Source organism: Pinus tabuliformis, chromosome 2_1 (assembly GCF_031772625.1).
Source record: "Pinus tabuliformis cultivar Carrire ecotype Pingquan chromosome 2_1, CPIR1, whole genome shotgun sequence".
Lineage (NCBI taxonomy): Eukaryota > Viridiplantae > Streptophyta > Pinopsida > Pinales > Pinaceae > Pinus > Pinus tabuliformis.
The window spans coordinates 213406607-213422300 of NC_142299.1; the positions used below are offsets into that span (position 1 = coordinate 213406607).

Here is a 15694-nt window from a genome sequence, read left to right on the forward strand (position 1 = left end):
AACATAGCTTGGGGATCCATCGATAGGGGTGTCCCATGCAGATTGAACTGCATCTAGAAAGCCTTCTTTTTCAATCCAAAGAGGACTGAATTTAAAGGGGATTGGTCCAAGATCATCCTCAGGAGCCATTAGGAGTAGAATTGGCTTATGGTCCGAGGTGAATTTGGGAAGAAGTTTTGAAGAGATAAGAATATTTTCCAGTAACAAGGAGCTTTGTAGCAAGAATCTATCCAACCGGGCAGATATGTGGTCAGTCCCAGTTCTATTATTGGTCCAAGTATATTTGCCTCTTACTGGGGCAAGATCTAGAAGGTACCTCTGCTGCATTAATTCTTCCACCAAAGGCAACAGTTGGTCTCTGGTGTTGTTCTTCCCCCCCCCCCCTTTTTCTTTTGGCTTCATGACTATGTTGAGATCTCCACCCAGGATGATGTTATTGGGGGAGTGGAGGTCTAAAAATTCAGAGAGAGAGTTCCAACATTCTCATTTTTTAACATAAATGACAGGAACATAGAGATTGAATAGGTCTATAGTTAACTTAGTTTCTAGATGCTTGAGCTTGGTAAAGATCCAATGCTGGGTCTCATGAGAGTTAAGCAGGTGGAAGTGATCATCAGACCAGAGAGTTGCAACACCTCCTGAAGTTCCCCTCGAGCTGACTACTTTTCTTGCATTCATCTTACATTTAGAATTGCTAATATCCATAAGGGCTTGCCCTTCGATTTTAGTCTCTTGGAGCAGGAGGATATCTGAGGGCTCTATTTTTAGCAGATCTTTTACAACTTCGATTTTTGGTTGGGTCCCCAAACCTCTGCAATTCCAAGAGACTATATGCATTATTTACTTGGCGAGGGATTTGGGATCCCTCCCTTGGAAGGTCTTGCTCTAGTGTTTCTCTCGATTGTCATTTCTATTGTGGATTGGCTACCTTGAATTTTTAGGCATTTTGCCTCCTCTTCTCTGACTACTTTGTGAGGCTTCCTGCCTGCTCTCTTCGAGGGCCTTTCATAGATCTCTTCCTCTGAGGACTCAGAGGGTTCTGCCACTTTGTTCTTTATTATATCCACATATGAGGGGATGGAGGGGCTACCTTGAGAGGTGCCAAGCAAGGCAGTTGTGCCTCCATCTTTTTAGCTTGAGGATCTTCAATCTGAGCCAGAGTAATTACATCTGCTTCTGGAGGATCTAGTGAAGAGCTTCCTTTGGAATTTGGGTTCTCATCCGGGGCTTGGGGTTTCCTTTTTTCATTTCCATGTTCTTCCAAGTTGTTCCCCTTGTTGGATCCTTTCCTAGCTGCTTTTGTATGTCCATTTTTCTGAACTGAGGTCCACTGTTCTCCCTTCGATTTATCACTTTGTTCTTCAGCTTTTTTCTTGCAGTATCATGCAAAGTGTCCATAGCCATGGTAGTGTCTACATTTAAAAAGAATCTGCTCATAGTCCAGCTCTTGAATGTGAGACCATCTGGCGACCGTGAGTTTTATTGCTTCTGGTAGTCCTTCTTCCTGATCTACTTCCATGCATATTGGGGCATAGGAGTACTGGTCTTTCTTGGCAGCCTGGTCAATATATTTACCAAGGGAGTTGCCAATGATCTGGAGGGATTTCTAATTCCAGCAATGCAGGGGAAGGTGGGGAATTCGCATCCATACTGGCACCGCAGTGGGAACATCCTGGGTCGAGTCAAATTCTAGAGACCATTTTTTTAGATATAAGCCTTGTGGCCCCATGAAATAAGGCCCATTCCTGAAGATGAGGCTCCGAACCTCGACAGATTCAAACACGAAAACAAAGAAGCCCTTGCCTACAAAATAAGATTTGATACCTTCTTTAATCAACGGGGACTAGTTTATCTTGATCAAGTCTTCAACTGATTTGGGTGAGAGCCAGAGGCCAGTAAACTACCCTTGAGGCCTCGATCCGCAAGATTCAGTGTTGAGCGGCAAGTTTCTTCCACAGGGAGGGCCACCGTGGGAATGTAGTCCTTCTTTTTTACAAATTTCTATTGCTGTGCTAAAGGGGGCCGTTTGCTGCATGCAGCCACCATCTTCTGGAAATCGAGGACTTCAGGAGGGGTGGCGGGGGGGCTCCAAGCCCCCGACGCTAGTCATGGCTACCTGGGAGGGCGCACAGCTGCTCAGCTATGGGCATGCGCAACGTAGTAGCTCGAGGGAGCCAGGTCCAAATTCTCCTTCTAGTCACATATTTTAACCTGCGACTAAATTAGTGATTTGTGTTAGTCGCTTTTAGTTCTGTCACTTAAGATTTCTCATTTTTGGTAGTATTTCACTTGGAAAAGATGTGGTGACTAAATTTTTTAGTCACCTAGTGTTATAGACATTTTTGTGCCTTACAGCATGAAGCATGAAATGTCCATAATCTAAGGGATCCAAAGTCCCTAAACATGTTGTTCCTACCCCTAGAGGAACAAGGTTAGCACACCACAGCATTTCAAATCAGTTCTCCACTGAAAAACACTCAAAAACAAGTCAATTCTGGATCATGTCAACTGCTCCACTGAGCATCTGCGCTGAATGTCAACTGCTCCTTGGTCTACCTGCGCTGAATGTCAACTTCAACAAAGGCTACCTGCGCTGAGCGAGTTTTGACATGTAGAGGTCTCATTCCTCAATGTGTCAGTGCCCAAGAAGCTTCCAAAATGACACTTGGATCAGGGAATTCGCCTAGTGATGAGTAAGAGGTTCTAAAACTCCAAGTGGAAGCTAGGATCTCCAAGTGGACTCAATAACTGAAGAAGAACTGGAGTTAGAGAGGACACTAGTCACACATCAAGCTGACTCATGCTCTCTCCAAAACTCTATATAAGGATCTCTACCCTATGAGATCTGGAGGCTAGAATTTGGTATTTGCAAAGAAGTGCTGCTGGTGTGAGGTTTGAACTATTGGGTGATTTGCTTTGAAGGAGGCGAAGATAGAGATTCCTTTCTGCTGGGGAGGTGATGCTGGATTGGGCCTCTTATGGTTGTATCACTCCCTGAACTCTACTTCTTCCATTAATAAATCATTTGAGGTTCTTCTATATGCATGTGTTTCAATGATGTATTGTTATGCTTGTGTATTTGATTTATTCTAATCCTTGAATCAATTATGAATGTATGCTTCTTGTAGTTTCCCTCTCTTGTCATTTTGCAGGATCTTGGTGTAGCTGGGCCAGTGAAAGAGCAAGGAGCTGGGAGCAAGCAGCAAAGAGAGAAGATTGGATCAACCACTAGCGAGAGACAACGGTTAGTGGATCTCTTTCTCCCCTCTCTTACATCTCATAAAGAAGAAATCTTAGATAGCTTTGCTTTGATTGTTGCTGAGGTACTGTCACCCTTAGAGTGGGATAGGGTCATTCCATATTGGATACTTTTCCCAACAACAAACTGGCGACTCCACTGGGGATCGTATCTTGTTGGTAGTTTGTGTTTTTTGCTATTCATTTTATAAACACAGGGAGTACCGAATCGAACTGCATTTGGATCTTTCAAATGCAAAGTAGAGGGCAGTTACTCTAGCTCAGTTTCTGGGCATGTTTATGATTTGAAGAGCTGATCCACAAAGACTCTGAAAAGATCTTAGTGATAGATCTTCATCCTCTTTGAATCATCCCTTGGTTTACCTCTGATTGATAGCTTTGATTTGGCCAAAAACAGTTGATTTTTGAGCAATCTGCAACCCAGAACCCAGGAGAAACGAGAGTTTCTTCTTCAGTGCAGGCACTGTGAAGGCAGTCTGCATTTCAACGCAGGTCCCGTGAAGGCCACCTGCGCTGAATGTCAAACTGAAAGTGTTACACCTGCGCTGATCCAGTTTTTCCTTGTGCAACTGGGGTTCTCTGCTTTCTGTTGCCCTGTTTTGATCATTGTTTTTGCAGCCTGTTATCAGTCAGTAGTCTTACCTGAAACCACCTTTCTTTGCCTCCATTTTCGCCTCAGTTGTATAAAGAAACTGTATTTGTTCTTTGTGTATTTCTTGCATCATTTGCAGTTTCCCATAACGAAAGTGAACTAGTCTAGTTGTGGCCTCTTAGATCTAGACCTGTCCTAAGTGTCGTTTTGATCCTAAGAGTTAGTTTGTTTGCTGTTCATAGCTGATTGAGCTTTTTCTTTCGTCATATGGTTTGATTTCATGTATTTCTAGTGTTGAAACAAGTAAATCTTAAGGTGTCTTTTGATTTTGGACAAAAGCTTGTTTGCTTTCACTTGAAATTGAATTCAAAGTTATACAACAGCTTTCTTTTTGTAATACATCAACATTAAGGAAGAGAAAAGAAATACCTGCATTGTGCATGTTCATTTTGACAGCTTGCATGTGATTTAGGAAAAAGTGCATCAGTGTGTGCTCTATGATCTGTGTGAAAAGATGTTATCTTTCTTTTCCCTCAGTAGTTAAGATTTTCATAAGTTGAAAGAATTGAAAAGCTTGCTTATCATTCTTAGACTGCATTTAGGAGTTGTACCATACATCACGTGGTGATCCATAAAGGAAAACTTCTAAACAAGATCAACCTAAAATGAATCAAATGAACATAACAACGCTTTGAAACATAATGCAAACACATAGAGGTCTAAGCTAGAGACGTGTTCCGGCGTCTTTAAGCCTAGTGACTGTCGTCTCGGGGAAGGTGGGTGATTCCTCCTGAGGGGCGATAGCGCTAGTACGGATTGTGCTCCCACGTACCGTCGCGTATATATTGGGAGACCCCTATAGGCATATATCCTTTATCCTTAGGAAACCGTGTCGGCCGCCCTACTGATCGCAATGCAGTGAACACAGCATTCACGAAGATCGACCACCCGTACCGTAAAACGTATTCTGTGGTTTTGCGAAAAGTTTGGCACACCCTCTGCCTAGAACTCCAGAGCAGTTCCTTTTGGCTTTTTCAGACTCTATAACGGAAAAATTCCATCCGAGCATTTGTCACTTCGGGCTCGTTAAAACATCGAAGGAGACTAGAGTCATCTTTAGCTTTTTCTCGACTCTTAAAAAGTGAAAAAGCAAGTTGTGTCTAAAAGCGTCGTTATAAAATTCATTTTAAACAGAACATAATCACCTCCTATTCCTGCGTTGATCTTTAGGTTGAGAACATGGAACACACCAACCAAGGAATTCCCCATGATGGAAATCCTAGTCCTTTCTCCTCTTGGGGAGAAGTTGGTGCGCCCCACATGGCCACATTGTCGCTTCCAGGGCTGACAATTGGCCTGCCAGTCTGGCTATTCTCAACCAGTGTAGTTCAGAACACCACGGTTCCTGAACAGTCGAGTCAACAGTTAGATCAGTCTAGAGCTGCCCTCCAGCCTTCCACTTCTTATAAGTCTTCCTCTAATCCTTCCTCTTCGCAAGGTAGAGCCGGCAAAAGCCAAGCTCCCATGGAGAAGAAGGAGAAGAAGAAGAAAGAAAAGAAGAAGAAGGAGCCTAAGGCGACTGGGGGCAAGCAAAAGACATCTAACAAAAATCCACACACAACACAGACCTGGCCTAAATCGCCATGTGTCATATGTAGAGGAGACCACTTCCATCGAGATTGTCCCTGTATTCCCCGGATACTAAGGGACTGGTCCCCTCGTTTGCACAGTTCGGGAGCATCAACCTCTGATAGCCATGTTGAATGCTTACCGTCAACCAGCGAGAGTGAAGGTTCAAGACAAAGAGGGGGACCCAGATTCTCCTGCAGACTGTGTGAAGGCGATCACGCCATCCACCGTTGTCCCTTCCTAGACGAGGTGAAGAGAGTTTTGGAAGATCGTCCGGTTTCACCGCCACAACTTCCTCCTGGATACAAAAAACTCGTGCCAAGTCCTTCGTTGGTTGAAAATACAGCTGGCCCGCTCAAGTGGTCAGCTGAAGCGTCAGTCACTGAAAATGAACCTACTGAATCCATACCGGACGAAAGTCCAAAGGTCGAAACGGCAGTTGACCCGGTTCTCCCTTCAGAAGTTTCATCTTCAAATGACACCGTCACTGAAGATTCATCTTCAAATGACACCCTCACTAAAGAGAATAAGGATGACACCATCCAGATTCTTTTCATCAACACCGACTCTGATGAGCATCAGGGCAATGCGCCCATTCCTTTATCACAGGAAGGAACATCGTCAGGGTCATATCCGGCCGTGTATTCGGTCCCACCACCAAGCAACCTGGTTGTGTCCTTTGACTGGAACCAACTAGGCAGACCCCGGTTGCCAGCCAGTATACCATTCATAATCATCGTCCAAATATACAGGATGGTAATGGCTGGCACTATCATTGATGAGGGGGAATCTGTGAGTATCCTTTCCTCTATTGCTTGGAAAGCACTGGGTTCCCCGACGCTTTTGCCCGAGATGAGAAATCTCTCAGGTTTCGATAAAGGAACCAGTCGACCATTAGGGATCCTCCCCAATGTACCCATTACATTGAAAGGGAAGGTCGTTCAAATGAACGTGATGGTCGTTCAAGGACCCTTGGATTATAACCTACTCCTTGGACGAGACTATATATATTGCATGGAGGTCATTGTCTCCTCACTCTTTAGAGTAATGTGTTTTCCTCACGAAGGAAGAATGGTCAAGCTCGTAGACCAACTTTCATTTCCGGGATCACGCATCGCAAATAGTCATATACCAACCCTTAATGGTCTATTCACTCAAGAAATGTCTCCATCCCCAGTCCTCCTTCCCGATGAGTGCGAGTGATTCGGAAAGATGGGGCTGGAACCCAGGGGGGCATGCATCCTGGTTTGCTTTGGGCAGAGAAAACCTCAGGTATAGGGTAGGTTTCCGCGGGAGAATATGACTAGTCCGTACCCCGTCCGTCTAGGAAGAGGGGTTGTTCTGGAATAAGGTTCTTTTGTCAAAGTTATGTGTTTGATACAAATGGTCACTCACTGTTGTCTATTTCGGTAGACAGCGCCGAAGAAATGTTTTATACGTAATCTTTGGGTAGCCTGAAAGAGGTAAGCCTCACCCGTTAAAACAAATGTTTTGACGGATAAGTAGGGGCAGCCTTGAAATTGTACTTTATACCTGGGGGCATGCAACCCTTTTGGAGTGCAAGCTAAGAGCGGTTATTTATCTGTTTTTTGGATTAGCCGTTTCCGAACTTGCATAAAGAAAGGTGCGGAGCATAGCTTCGTGAGATAAAGCTCCATAAAAAATAGCGATCTCACAGGAGACATTTCTTATCTTATGACTGGTATTACGAGCACTTTTAGCACACAGTTCATGCTCGTTAAAAAATAAACGCAAGATCCGAGCAGTTTTAGCGCATAGTTCATGCTCGTTAAAAAATAAACATAAGTTTGTGAGCAAGCTTTCCCCTAGAGTTCAAGCTCATCCAGAAAAAATGAACCGGTAAATAACCATTGTGATCGTAAATTCATCAGCCATAAAAGCCCTGGTCGTGTTTGCACCGTCACCTCCACTTTTCATTTGGCCGATCATTCACCTCCACTTGATTGTTTACCTCTTTTGAGGAGCAGCTGCGAAGAGTGATTTCACCTAGCCATCCTTGTGACACTGCCGTGATTGGAAAATTCCAACCTGTACCTGGAAACTGCTGCTATCCCTATTCATCACTCGTTCCTCAAAAGACGAGTCTTCTTTAAGCTCTTTTCAGCTGACTCGTAAAATATGAAAAGATTGCCGAGTTTTGGCCTTCCAGCTCGTTAAAGGGACCAGAAGGGCTATCCCTCCTCTAGATTTTAATCTTTTTGGACTTGAGGGATTATTGCACAAAAAGATCGAGCGCTTGTTTTATTCGGCTCGTTAAAACTATCGAAAACTCATCCCTTCTGTATTGTTTTATACTTTTTCGGACTTAAGGGATTAGATGACGAAAAAGGACTCCTGGAGTTAACTTTACGTACCTTTTCAGACTCTCTAAAAATGAAAAGGACCGAGTTGTCTTTGTCGCTAGACTCGTTAAATCCCTTAAATAGCGACAAACTTGTCTTTAGACGAGAACGAGTTTCCCTAACGCTAGGCTCGTTAAAACATAGATGGGCTTGCCCGAAGGGCAGGTTATAGAACAAGCATATGTTATCCTCCTCAAGCTTGATAAAAATAAAGAGGTACTGGTCAGAAATGACTGGGGAAAAATTGGAAGAATCTCAAAGCTTTAATGGTAGCAAGTCGCTCTTGAACATGACACTTTTGCCTCCGTACCACATCGGGTTGGGTTGTTTCATTCACCGGTCTCATCACCATGGTCTCGCCATACCATCCACATTTGGGGTAATGCTACCGATCCATCACATCAGTGTCGCCACATGTTCAAGATAAGTCATTCAGAAAGAGTCAACCGTGTCCCATCCACTGCCATACATTATCCTTCATCCTTTCATGACCGCCACCCTGAATCATATTTCACAGATCGGTTTCACCTCCATTAAAATCATTAGCTCCATTCCGTGTCACTGATGTGGGATTCATTAAGGCCCTCCTTTGACGGATCGCTTCTTGTCGACATCAGCTCATTATCCAAGAAGTTGATCTAGGAACAACCCCTTCAGTACTTTGAAGCTTGCATGCCTTAATGGCAAGTTTCTCACTTCCGGCGACAGGTATACATCAATGACCTTCGACCAGAAGATTTTGCGTGGTGTTCGACGCCAATTCCTCTATTCACACCACGTGAATTGTACTGCAGTACCTTGAGGGTCATTGTCATTATTGGTGATTCCTCTCGCGCTTGTTAACGGCTTACCTCATTGACCGGTAATCAAGCGATGTCTTTCCATGTTCGACTTCAGCGCAATTCTCACATGGATCGACTTGTACTTAGAGTGAAGATCGAACGAGTTTGAAGACCCCGGATCTAGTTTCATCCATCCGGGCTGCGATATATATTCAGGAAATAAAGACATTTGACATGTACATCATTGCAGCAGACGATCATCCTACTCAAAGGATGATAATTTCACCAAAATTATCAGTCTACCATCAGACGATTGTCTGTTCTATGTACAAAAATGTATTTATAAAGCTGAGCATGGGAATGCCCGCCTCAGCTAGATCATGAAAGCAGTATGAAAAATAATGTATTGTATTGTATCTTATTACAGGTCTCTCCCCATAGCATTGGATGAACTTCGGATCCTCCTGATAAAGCATTTCACCCGATAAACGACATCATACTTTAGGGGGCAACTGTTATAGACATTTTTGTGCCTTACAGCATGAAGCATGAAATTTCCATAATCTAAGGGATCCAAAGTCCCTAAACATGTTGTTCCTACCCCTAGAGGAACAAGGTCAGCACACCACAGCATTTCAAATCAGTTCTCCACTGAAAAACACTCAAAAACAAGTCAATTCTGGATCATGTCAACTGCTCCACTGAGCATCTGCGCTGAATGTCAACTGCTCCTTGGTCTACCTGCACTGAATGTCAACTTCAACAAAGGCTACCTGCGTTGAGCGAGTTTTGACATGTGGAGGTCTCATTCCTCAATGTGTCAGTGCCCAGGAAGCTTCCAAAATGACACTTGGATCAGGGAATTCGCCTAGTGATGAGTAAGATGTTCTAAAACTCCAAGTGGAAGCTAGGATCTCCAAGTGGACTCAAGAACTGAAGAAGAACTGGAGTTAGAGAGGACACTAGTCACACATCAAGCTGACTCATGCTCTCTCCAAAACTCTATATAAGGATCTCTACCCTATGAGATCTGGAGGCTATAATTTGGTATTTGCAAAGAAGTGCTGCTGGTGTGAGGTTTGAACTATTGGGTGATTTGCTTTGAAGGAGGCGAAGATAGAGATTCCTTTCTGCTGGGGAGGTGATGCTGGATTGGGCCTCTTATGGTTGTATCACTCCCTGAACTCTACTTCTTCCATTAATAAAGCATTTGAGGTTCTTCTATATGCATGTGTTTCAATCATATATTGCTATGCTTGTGTATTTGATTTATTCTAATCCTTGAATCAATTATGAATGTATGCTTCTTGTAGTTTCCCTCTCTTGTCATTTTGCAGGATCTTGGTGTAGCTGGGCCAGTGAAAGAGCAAGGAGCTGGGAGCAAGCAGCAAAGAGAGAAGATTGGATCAACCACTAGCGAGAGACAACGGTTAGTGGATCTCTTTCTCCCCTCTCTTACATCTCATAAAGAAGAAATCTTAGATAGCTTTGCTTTGATTGTTGCTGAGGTACTGTCACCCTTAGAGTGGGATAGGGTCATTCCGTATTGGATACTTTTCCCAACAACACCTAGTCACTAATTTCTCATTTTCTACTAGTAATTCCTCCCACATATCATCTTCATGCTCCCATGTGGTATCTTCAGGATTGCAGTAGGTCCACTAGGCCTTTACCAAGATAATGGATTTGCACAAGAGCACTTTGAATTTTGAGTCCAATATGCATATTGGCTCCACCTAAAAGTTCCCTTTGTACTCCACCTAAACCATAGTTTTATCAATCACAAGGTTAGGATTAGGCACATGCTTTTTCAATAAAGATACATGAAACACTTTTATGAATATTCATGGATGCATGTAATGCAAGAATGTATATAACCAACCTTATCCTATCTAGGATTTCAAATGGCCCATAATATTGTCCTACCGATTCTGGGTAGCTTCCCAATTTTAGTGAGCTCCTTTTAGCCTTCACTTTGAAAAACACATGCCCAACCAATCTAAATTATCTATGCATTTGTCCTTTGTTTGCGTAAATTTCTATATATCTGATGTATCCTTTATATTTTTACTCATCTTTAACATATGTTATTCCAACTCTTTTATAATACATAACCCAATAATCACTTTGTTTTCTAGGTTATCCCAACTCAAAATATAACTTCACAATTTCCTTTTTATATAAATTTCCATGATATTGGATTCCTTATCAACCAATTTAATTGAAATAATATGTGTGCCTTTCATAAGCTTTTCCATCCCTAACATGATGGAATCATCTCACCTTGTTATCCTTGGTAGCTTGGTGATGAAATTTATGGTAACAGTCTGTCATTTGCAATTAGGAATGGACAATGGATATAGAAATAATGTTGGATGTCTATGTTTAGCCTTTACCTTCTAACATTACATGAATTTGGCTATGTAATCAACCACATGTTTTTTCATACTAAGTCAAAAATATTAGATTCTTATAGCTATAGTAGTTTTCTCATACCCTAGGTGTCCAACATATGGTGCATCGCACATTTATCTTATCACTAAATTTCTCAATTCTTGAGAATAAGAACATAAACTTGTGTTACTTTGCAAGAGGATTCCATCCTCTTCTAGCATGTAGTCTTTAAATTTTTGTTGTGAATTACCTTGTTGTAAGCCTTCTTTAATTTGTAAATAGTGTAGTTTGATCCTAATCTTCCAAAATTATTCTTTTTTGAGTCTATGTTGTATATGCTAATAGCTATATCATGCATTACATGCACACTCTTGCTGAGTGAATTAACCTCTTTATTCTCTTTTCCCTTAATGTTGTTGATGTCAAAGTCAGATTCACTAGGGCATTCCAACCATATAATTTGTCTATGTGAGTATTTAAAAGCACTATGGTATATTTTCAACTCAAAATTTCATCCCATAAGATAATTTCTTCACATTTTCAATGCATGGATAATAGTTGTAAGCTCCAAGTCATGGGTAACATAATTTCTTTCATGTTCTTTGATTTTCTTTGATTCATATGACATGCCTATCTTACATAAGGGGTCCACCAAATACTCCTTTACATGCATTTATGCACACCAAAATATCCTCATTTGGATCTGCATTCTTCAGAATAGGTGCATTGGTTAATAAATATTTCAGCTATTGAAAATTATCTTCACAATTTGTAGTTCGTTCAGTCTATACTCATTTATGTTGCAATGAAATAATTGAATGTACAATCTTATAGAAACCTTCAATAAATATCATGTGGTAACTAGGTAAACCCATAAACAATATCACCTTTGAAATATTCTTTGGTGATGGCCAACCTTTGATGGATTTAATCTTCCCTAGGTCCATTGTTATTCCCTCCTCTAAGACATTGTTAACTAAATCATGGATTTTCCTTTAATAGAAAGTCCACTTTCTCAACTTGGCATACAATTATTACTTTTGAAACACCTATAGCACCATCCTCAAATGTCACTCATGCTCCTCTTTTGTCTTGGAGTGTATAAGAATATCACCCAAGAAGGAAATAACAAATTAGTCTATATAAACTCTAAACACTCTATTCATCAAACATATAAAACTAGAAATTGCACCACATGGTTCAAAGTAAATGTTGTAAGGTGGTGGAAAAGGAAACAATATCATAGAAGAAAGAAAAACTTTTATGCAATTTTGTTTCTTTACTCACATTTCTTTTTTATCACATGTTATGTTTCAGGGAGATTTCAACCAGGCCAATATTCTAGAATATGTTCAAAATGAAGGTAATGCACAACATCTTAACTCCAAAGGGTTTATGAAAATGATATTCCTTAAGATTCATGAACTATTATAAGTAAATTATTTATATCAAACATTCCATAGCACAAGTAATCTCATATCACCTTTTATTCACAACACAATGGATAATAGTTTTTGTTAAAGGGATTCAAGATAATGTATGTGCATTTTGAGTCATTTTTATGTGAAATGTTGTTATGACTAGAAATTTTTAGTCATTTTGAGTAATTTTTACGTACTTAACATTGTAGACAGAATTAAAGACCCTCTTAAAGGGGTCTCTAAATTTTAACACTAAAGATGGACTCAAAGACCCCTTTGTCTCTAAATTTAACACTACAGATGGATTCAAAGAAGGCGGTCTTTGAATCCATCTGCAGTGTAAAAAATTAGAGACAAAAGGGTATTCATAATTTTAACATTGTAGATGGATTCAAAGACCCCTTTGTCTCTAAATTTTAACAATATTGATGGATTCAGAGACCCCTTTGTCTCTAAATTTTAACAATGCAGATGGATTCAAAGACCCATGTAGTGCAATGTAACACTTCAATATCGAAATTGCAATTTTCCATTTCCGAAGTGACGTAATTAAAAATAACTAACATAAATGAGTATTTCATATACTTGTTTTACTTGTTATTTGGTCATATTTTTATTCTTGGACTATAGTAGTCATTTATGTTGGACACCTAATCCTAAATGGTTAGTGTGGAAGTTGAATGGACAAAAGCAGTCCAAGAGACCTTGGGATCTGAAACCCAAGAGTCACATAATGTACTATAAATGTATATCTTCTGTTAATAAAAAAATGTACTCACATGATTTATCATTCCATTCTATGTTTCCCATGTGTGTTTAACGTGGTATCAGAGCGGGCGTATTCCTGCCCTGCATAATTAATGTGAGCCATTTGTCTTATGGCCTTTCTGTGCAGTCATTTCTGCCATCAATTCTGCATCTCAGGAATATTTTCTCACGAATATTTGTTCAACTAAATATTAGCTGCTCTTGACACTGGGTGTGCTCTGCCCTGAGGATTTTCTGCCTGAAATCCGCTGCTGACTGACATCTCTAACCTCTGTCTGCCATATCGGCGCTCTTACCTGCGCTCTCATTCTCTGTCATTACCTGCGCTCTCTGTCCATAAATGCTCCATTTAAAAGCGCTGCTCCATCTGCGATTTACCATTATTCTCTGACATTCATACGTTTCATATGCTTGAACGCTGTTGTAATTGATTGTCCTTAAAACGCTGTTCATTCCTTACGCCTTGGTTGAATTCCTTGTGTGCATCCCCCATACGACAGAAGGAGACGCCCATCCTCTGTGAGATTAAAAACGCTGGACGCGTTCTCCAACCACTGCTCCATGTTGGCTACCCAAACGATTGTCTGCTCTGCAGCCTAGGCATACCAAATACCCACATACCATTTTTTAACGTTGTTGTGGCTGAGATAGAAAAATCCCAATTCGAAGAACTGGCCTTTAGAAATCCTGGTCTGATTACCAGTGAGAGAGGTACCCAACTCTATGCTGTCCGAAGCTGTGTTTTCTGCACCATCGGGCTCTATTTGAAGCAGCAGCAACACAAGGAGGATAAGAAAAGAAGACAGAATCTGTGGGAGTTGTTCCCTCATGGCCTTTTCGCTCCCCATTCTAAAATCACTGAGCTGCCTTGCTGCCAGACAATACTCTAAAGCCCATTATTTATAAGGTGTTCATGAGGGCGGTCCGGCCTTTGTTTGTTGTCATGTGTTCAACATGAACGAATCGATACCGCATTCAATCAATTTGAACAGTCCGATGCTGATGGCGGTCTGGCCTTTGAATGTTATCCATTCAATTTGAAGTCTTATCACTGTGGTCCATTGAATCTGAAGTCTTAGTTCGGTATACTTAGACTAATGGCGATTGATTGCAGTTAACCTTTGACTGTTATCTGCGGCGTTGTACATTATTTTTCTATGGATTCATAATTGCTGGAAGAGAAACCAAGTGTCAAAGACATCCAACTTACGCTGTAGCTTGATTTGCGCATCAGTAAGTTCAAGGTTTTTTCATCAAGATTGATGATCCGAGATAAACATCATCTGTGAGTTGAGTAATCTTATCTGAAGCTCGATTTGCCACATACATTCCTGTGCATTATGTTTATGATCCAGTGTCTACAGGTTGTGTGCTTGAAATTATTAAGATTCTAAAGCTCTTCATTTCAGGCATAAATGTTTCAAAAGGCGCCATTCGGATGAATGAGCTTAAGCATGATCTTTGCCTATCAATGTAAGCAAAAAAAAAAAAAAAAAAAATCCTGATAGTCTCCAGAGGTTTCAGACGCTATTGCATATTCTAAAGTCTTGCTGGTCCTCTTAGCATATGCCTCTTTGATATGCTTCATGTCAACTTCCGCACGTGTTACAACCACCCGTGTTAGTGCATCTTCATCTGTCCCGAGTTTTTCTATCGCTAAGCGCAAAACCTTTGTGAAGTGTTTTTCAGGACAGCAAATACACTTGATCACAACTCGCACTGCATCTTAGAAATCTTCAGCCACGTCTTCTTCGAGGGACTTTTTGTACCGAATATGATATGCTTGCCTCACCATCAATAGTTCAGCCGAAGATCGAGCACTGGAAATTTCTAAAAGCGATATATTATTTCCATTCCACTTCTTTATTGCATCATGAGATATGACCGCATCACGTTCAGCTGGATCTAGTACCCAAAGGAATACAGCTTTCTCAAAGTCACTTGAAAGCTCAGATTCCAATCGCTTCAAGAGATCCTCTTCATACAGTTGAAAATAACTTTGACGGATTACTTTGCGTTGTGCTGCAGTTCTATGTCCTAATATTTGTATGATTGACTTCTCATTTGTGCTCTTTCCAGATATTTTCCTCCATAAATACAGCAACTTCCCTACAAACTCTGTTTTTGCTCCTATCTCTGCGAGGCCTTTTACAGGGAGGGGGCTTCTCTTCACCCATCCTTAAACTAAGTGATTTACCTGCATTGACAATACTATGCACGTCATTTCTGGTGGTGGTGTCCAGGTTGGAAAGGTAGTTTCTTTTTTTGATGATTATTGCTCTTAATATGTGCACTGTATGTGCTGGACATTAAGTCTCTATTGCAGAGAAAGAAATCAGTTTTGTATATCGCTCAGTGATTTATTTGTGTGCCGACCTGGAGCTGTATTGAATGCATCGAAAACTGTGATTAAAGCTTCCTAAATACGTTATGATGCTGCCTGAAATATGTTGAAGCTGTTGTTTTAAATAAGTCTGTATGAGGCCT

General features: G+C 41.1%; 1 pseudogene; it reads right to left on the bottom strand.

Moving 5' to 3' along the window:
* Positions 1 to 14675: 14675 nt before the first annotated feature.
* LOC149199509 (annexin-like protein RJ4 pseudogene) lies at positions 14676 to 15431 on the bottom strand (annotated as a pseudogene).
* Positions 15432 to 15694: the final 263 nt, after the last annotated feature.